The following is a 6,946-nucleotide window of genomic DNA, read 5'->3' on the forward strand; positions in this document are numbered from 1 at the left end:
GGCGGGCCATCCACATCCTTAGCCCAAACCCTAAATCTTCTTTGAAGAAGATGATATCTTATTGGGTTTATTTTCATTAAGGGTTATGAACCCAAACCCATTAAGATTTAAATTTTTAGTTGAACGGGTCTGACCCGCAAACAGAACCAGACCCGAACCCTATTAGATTTGAATTTTATTGTAAAATTAATCTGAGACCCCTGATTGACCCATAAATTGTTCTAAAGTCCATCAGGTTCTCAAACACCCTATAAAATTAGTTATAGCTCCCTGATATAATCAGAAACTGTTCTGAAGTTCGTGAGTAATGATGAATTGTTGTAAAATTATTATCAGTCTCATGTTTGATTCAGAAACTGTTTTGAAGTCCACCAGTATTGATGAATAACTGTAAAATTAGTTACAGACCCATGTTTGATCCAGAAATTGTTCTGATTCTACTAGTATATTAATTTTGATGTGAAATTAGCTTCACCCTCCTGATAGATTTTGAAACTGTTTTAAGATCCATCTGAATATATAGACTAATTTTTGATTAGTCCCTAGCAGTTGTAAAAATTGTTCTAAAGTCCATATACATGTATAGTTTAGTTTCTTTTATTGAAAAGATTATCTAACTCTTAGTGAATTGTTAGAAATAATATTGCATCATGTATATTTCTGAAATATTGTTTGTATTATACTTGTGATATGATCATGTTGTTTTTAAATTGTTTAAATTCAATAATTCATGTGATTAAAGTAATACATGAAAAATTACTATAAGGTCCAGAATTGTTCTGAATTTGTTTTATTAAATAAGACAGTTTAGAATTTATTAGAAATTGACTGTTGTTATTTTCTCTCAGTTATAATAAATAACAAAAGTTGTATAGAAGTGTAGATAGATTATTTTTTAAGAAATATAAATCTAAAGGTCTTCCATCATAGAGACATAACTTGGATAATATTTTTTTAACTTATCTGATGCCACAAAGGATAGGATTTGTTAAAATTTATTATCTAGTTATACCTCGCATAAGGATGCCAAGTATTTTATGTATAATGTGACCACTAGACTAAAATAGGTAGTGCCACCTGTTTTATATAAAATAGCTGGATTGATGGGTTAACACTTCATTGATATCTTGGGGTGCTCGCTAAAATAGTGGGGCACATCTTACATCAAAGACCAAAATTTAAAGGAAAATCGTTAATGATTGAATAGATGATTCTACCTTGTTTAATTATATTCGATCTTGAAAATATGGAGGTTTATAATTAAACTTGGATTTCCTGTTCACATTTAAATAAATGAGAGAAATATTAAATGTGAAATCATTACTTAAAATATCCCTGTAATGATTGTGCAATTAATAATAAAATAATAACTTGCAATATTTGTGTTATTATATTCTGCTTGTACATGATGACTAAATTTTGTCATTTTGATATGTTATTGAATGATTATAAATTAGATAGCCTGAACTATTGGATTGGAAAAGAAATCTATTTAATTTTCAAATGCTGAATGTTTGGCCTATGATTGTCTAAGGTGACATATCCGCTTAACCAGATGTAACTGATGATAAAGATCATCAGTCATAATCCTGCTTAAAGATAATAATGATAAAAGTAATGTTCATAAGATGAAAATAGATATATTTTTTCATAAGATGTTTTGATATATATTGACAAATTAGATTTGTTGGAAGTTAAAATCGAAATCAAACGTTGATGTGATATTTACTTCCTAATCTCACTCCTTGTTTAATTTAACTACCGCTGTATTAGAATTGAACAACTTGTTAAAGAAAAAGTGAAAAGAATATTATTAAGCAGGTTAAATCCATAATGATGGATATCGAACTGGATTGTCCAGTATTAAGAAAAGAAAATTTTCTTAAGAGGGAAATCTAAAAAGTAAAATAGATTTCTAAACATGAAGCGGAAATTTAAATAATGAAAGTCATTAGAAAAGAAAATTGTAAAGGTTGCATTATGTCACTTAATAAAGAAATGTCTTTTGAAGACAGTTCACCCATTGATTAGTAGAGTCTACTAATGTGAATGATTTTTATATATGATGTATTCATTCTAGTTTATCTTTACATACTTACAAATTTGTTGTAAGAGTACATGAAAAGATTAACTTTGACAATGAAAATAAAAGCCCTAGTTTCAGCATTGTAAATAAAAATAAAAATAATAAGAAATTTGTTTCTGTTTTGAGTGAAGGGCATGAAATGAAACTTAAAGATTGTCTTAAAGTTAGAAGAAATTTGATTTCCATTTTCTAAATTTTATAGTAGTGATTTTCTATTTTCTTGTAAAATAGAATTTCTATTAAAAGTTTAGAAATTGCTTTGTTGATAATTATGAAATTAAAACTGTTTATTTTCATGATTGCCACCCTTAACTCTTATGTAATGTAATGTTATTGGAATTGATAAATCTCTTAAAATATAGATTGGATCAAGGTAATCCAACTTATCTTTGGCACAAAAATACAAGGTCATGTTAATGTTGATAAGATCAATAAATTGATAAAGGATAGTCCTTTGAATTTTCTAAATTAGAATATTTCTCAACTTGTAAATATTGTCTAAGAGACATATGACCAAACTATTTTTCTAAAATAGTGCTAAAGCTCTTGCGTACTCTTGACTTCATACATTCAAATGTATTTGATCCTTTAAATGTTAAAGCAATAGTTAAATATTCTTTTTTTATAGCATTCATATATGACGCAATTATATATTGATGTATTTATGTGATTGCATCATAAATTAGAATGTTATTGAAGTTAAAGAGGAGTTTGATAAAAATATCAAAGTCATCTGATTTGATCCAGATGACAAGTTCCTATTCTTAGGAGTTTAAGAGATTTATGAACAAAATGGAATTGTTAGTACTTTGACATCTACTAATTTATCACTCCTAATTATTTGTCTGAAAGATGGAACTAAACCTTATTCGATACGTTTAGGTTTACGCTGGGCATTAACCTGTTCTTATTTTCTAATAGGTTATGCATTGGAGATTGCATATTATTTATTATGTAGAATTCCTGCCAAATCTTTTTCTTTCACTCCATATTAGACATGGATATGAAGAAAAGTAAGTGTATGACGCTTAGAGATTTGGAGTTGTCATATTCTCATCAGAGAATAAAATATGGACAAAATGGGAGTCTAAGGTAAATAACATCCTACTAGTAGGTTATCCTAAAGAAAGTACTAGGTATTATATTGATAATCCTAGTGTAGTTTTCAGACAATAATTATTACTAGAAATATGTTCTTTTATAAAGTCAAGCTTGATGATTAGGATTTATATAACTCAAGAAGAAAATTTGTTTTCTTTAGTGGGAGAGTTATTTAATCCAGTGGGAGAAACTTCAAATGAGTTGAAGATTGTATAAATTTAGTGGGAGCTTTAAGTAATAAAGTAAATAGAGATTTACTTACTAAATTTATTGTTGAATACACTGATTACAATTAGGAGATCAAACAGGATTTTCATCCACCTGTATAGTACAGTAGCCTTGTTAAAATATATTTGATGAAAAGTAACAAGGAGAATAAAAATCCTAAAACTTACACAAAAGTCATGTTGGACATGATTTCATGTAAGAGACCTGATGTCACATTTGATGACAAACGGGTATTAATTGTTGAAGAATTTTTTTTCCTCTAATTGTAATATTATAGTTCATAAGGATCCATTTAGTCTTTTCAACGTGTTATGAATATAAGATATCAATAAATGGATTTTAAAATAACCTTCTTGAATGGATATCTTTAAGAAGATATTTACATATTATAGAATCAAGTATGTAAAATTCAAGAAGATAAAATTGATTAATTGAATCAATTAAAGTTATGAACTTAATCAATCAAACATTCATTTTGATGAAATGTTTAAGGAAATTGATTTTAATCATATCCTTAAAAAGAAATAATGTGTGTATAAGGAACAATAAAGTAAGTCCATTATATTCCTATCATTGCATGTTGATGACATATTGCTCATTAAGAATGATATTTTAATGTCATGATTAAAAGTATGATTTAGTTCTTTATGAAGGATTTTCTTTTGACATTCTATATCGTAGATCTTAAACTCTATATAGATAGATAAATAGATATATAGAGTTGTCACAATCTACTTATATGGATAAGATCCATAGAAGATTCAACTTAACAAGATTCCAAGAAAGGAATGGTTCCTAAACAATCACTCTTTAAGGAAATGTGTCCCAAAAAGGTTGCTATTGATCTTGTAGGTAGTTTTCAATCCAATCCTAATAATTGAAAGTCTGTTTCGGGTTATATTTATATCATTAATAATAATAGCAGAATATGTAGTGTCATGTTAAATCATTAAAAGAAGGAATATAGATTAATGAGTTACTCCATAAGCTTAATATTATTTCTTGTAATAATTTTCTTTCTCATTATTATTTGATAGTAATGGAGCTGTTGCAAGAAGCTTAGAAAGAAAAATTATCTTATTAAAGGTTAATAAGAAGAAACATGTTATGGTTTAATAGATGGCTGTGCAGATAATATTTAATATCCTTTTATAGACCATTGTCTTAAAATGTTTTTGGCAGATGGGAGTAAGGATTACATCTGATTGGATGTTAGGGCAAGTGGGAGATTGCTGGAATAGTAATAATAATTTGCCCTTGAACATCCAATACAAATTATGTAATAATATTGTAATGTTAATAAATTTAATTGTTGCACATAATTTGGGTATTATTTATATAATTGTTATATATATCCTTAGAAGTTATTTTGTTAGATCATGCACTGTGATGGTCACTTGCTTGGAGATATGATCTAACTTAGAAATTTCTTAAATTTGTGCTTAACCTATAACTAGTAAAGGATAACTTTGTTATAACAAGTTATTATGCATGACACCGATATATGAAATATGGTGGTGGGTCTCAACCATCGAGAATGGAGATTCTCCGGGTGTATGTCATAAGCACGCATTATGATGTGTGTAGCACTAGACCGTATTTGAATTCTCTAGGATGAGTCACCTAAGAAATAGAGAGTTTAAATTGTTACATGGTCCCTTTGACTTGATGATATTGTCATTTTCGATTTGATAATTTAGTATGCTTTGATGTGATGGTTAAACTTGTTTAGCAAGCGCTACATAACCTGAAACATTGGGTTGCTAAATTTCATTTAAGAAAATGATGGATATCTAGATAGGATCCAGTATACTCATTATGATGAGTTAATTTATTATGCATTCCCATGAAGCTATTAAATTCCTGCCGACATGTGTTTTTGAAAATATTTTTAAAAATTTATTTTCTTATAAAAAATAAAATATTTTTATGTTTCAAAATAATTTTTATTTATGTTCATGGGAATTACAAATTTAGGTATGAGCAAATAGGTGAGTTGTCCTGCTTAAAAGAGTTGCCTAAAATAAATGATACTGGAAGGGAGTGAATGTAAGATATTATTTATTAATAATAAATCCCATATTATGGAAGAGCTTTTATGAACAATTGGTCGGATAGGGATTTGATTGTTAAATTAAAATTATTAATTTGATTAATAATTGGTTCTCGATATGGGACCCAATTGGTCTCACTAATGTCATTAGAAGAGGTATACATGCAATGCAATTCTATTTCTATCATTAATGGTTATGGATAAAGTTTTTGAATAAATCTATTTCTATCCTTAATTGTTATAGATAAAGTTTTTGAACAAATCTATTCTATCCTTAATTGTTATGGATAGAGTTCTAGATAATTATGAATTGTTTAAAGTTAAAATCTCTAAGACTAGTGTAATCCTATAAATAGGGTTCATATGTAGCCTTATGAAAAAAAAAAGAGATTGAAAATCTAATGAAGATAATATGAAGAAATAGATTTTTGAGAACCTATCTCTCAGTATTGCACTATTGCTCCTCTACGGTGACGGGTAGATTTCAATTGGAGGCTTTTTCTCTTGAGGAAGCTATTTCGGATTGATCTCGGGACAGGTTATTGTAGAAATTCGGAAAGCGTTTCAGGTATTCTTTTAATATTTAATCAATTTTGATTTTTAGTCATGATATGCTTTTTCCGCTACGTTGTATGTCATGATTCCAACAATTAGCCTAGTCGCAAATCCTGGTGTGTTCTCGATATGATCTCTAAGCCATCCAGGCGTGGCAACAAGAATCTGTCGATCTAGACGTTAGCATACAGCTTACAAGCAAAATAACTTTTCTAAAATCAAGTAAAGCTTTTAACCTGGCAAGGGTTAGCTTGCGTGCGCTTTTGTTCCAATGCCAGTCTTGTGCCACCTATAACAAATTATACACTGATAGAGGGATGAAACTTCTGCACCAGCTTGATCTGCAAGTTCACGAGTTGGGCAAATAACAAGCACATTGATTGAAGGCCTCTTTTGATCACGGTTAATGGGCGGTAATTTTGAGACGATCTCTATTGCCAGGAGCTGAAATCCAACATCTTTTGTAAATAGGAGCACACCAAGCCAGATTTTTTTGCTTAAAAAGTGGGTAAACATGAACTGCAAATTTCTGTCGCAGTATCCAGTACAAGAGATGGACTTTACCAAAAATGCTACGGTTTTCCCCGTTCCTGTCCTTGCTTTTGCACGTTGCACGGACATCTTTACCTGCAAACACAAAGCTATAGTATAAACATTGAATCATCCAGGAATCTTGACTGTGATACGTACACACCCTACATTCCAAAGTCCCATTTTACAGACAAAATTGCATCTGTGATATTTAAATTAGTAAAACCCGTATGTTGCTGCAATTCCAAAGGTAAATGATTTGAAATATACATTGCCATTTATAGACAAAAAAAAGAAGAAAAATGCAATGCGTAAAAGAAAGTGGCCTTCGAAATGTCATGGGGAGTGTTTGAGGGATTAGGCTGACTTAGTCATTCTAGTGAGAGAAAGAG

General features: G+C 29.3%; 1 pseudogene; it reads right to left on the reverse strand.

The window, feature by feature from the left end:
- Positions 1–6,832, reverse strand: part of LOC109840200 — a 9,921-nt pseudogene extending 3,089 nt beyond the window's left edge.

The sequence above is a fragment of the Asparagus officinalis genome, chromosome 1 (genome assembly GCF_001876935.1).
Source record: "Asparagus officinalis chromosome 1, Aspof.V1, whole genome shotgun sequence".
In the NCBI taxonomy this organism is placed as follows: domain Eukaryota; kingdom Viridiplantae; phylum Streptophyta; class Magnoliopsida; order Asparagales; family Asparagaceae; genus Asparagus; species Asparagus officinalis.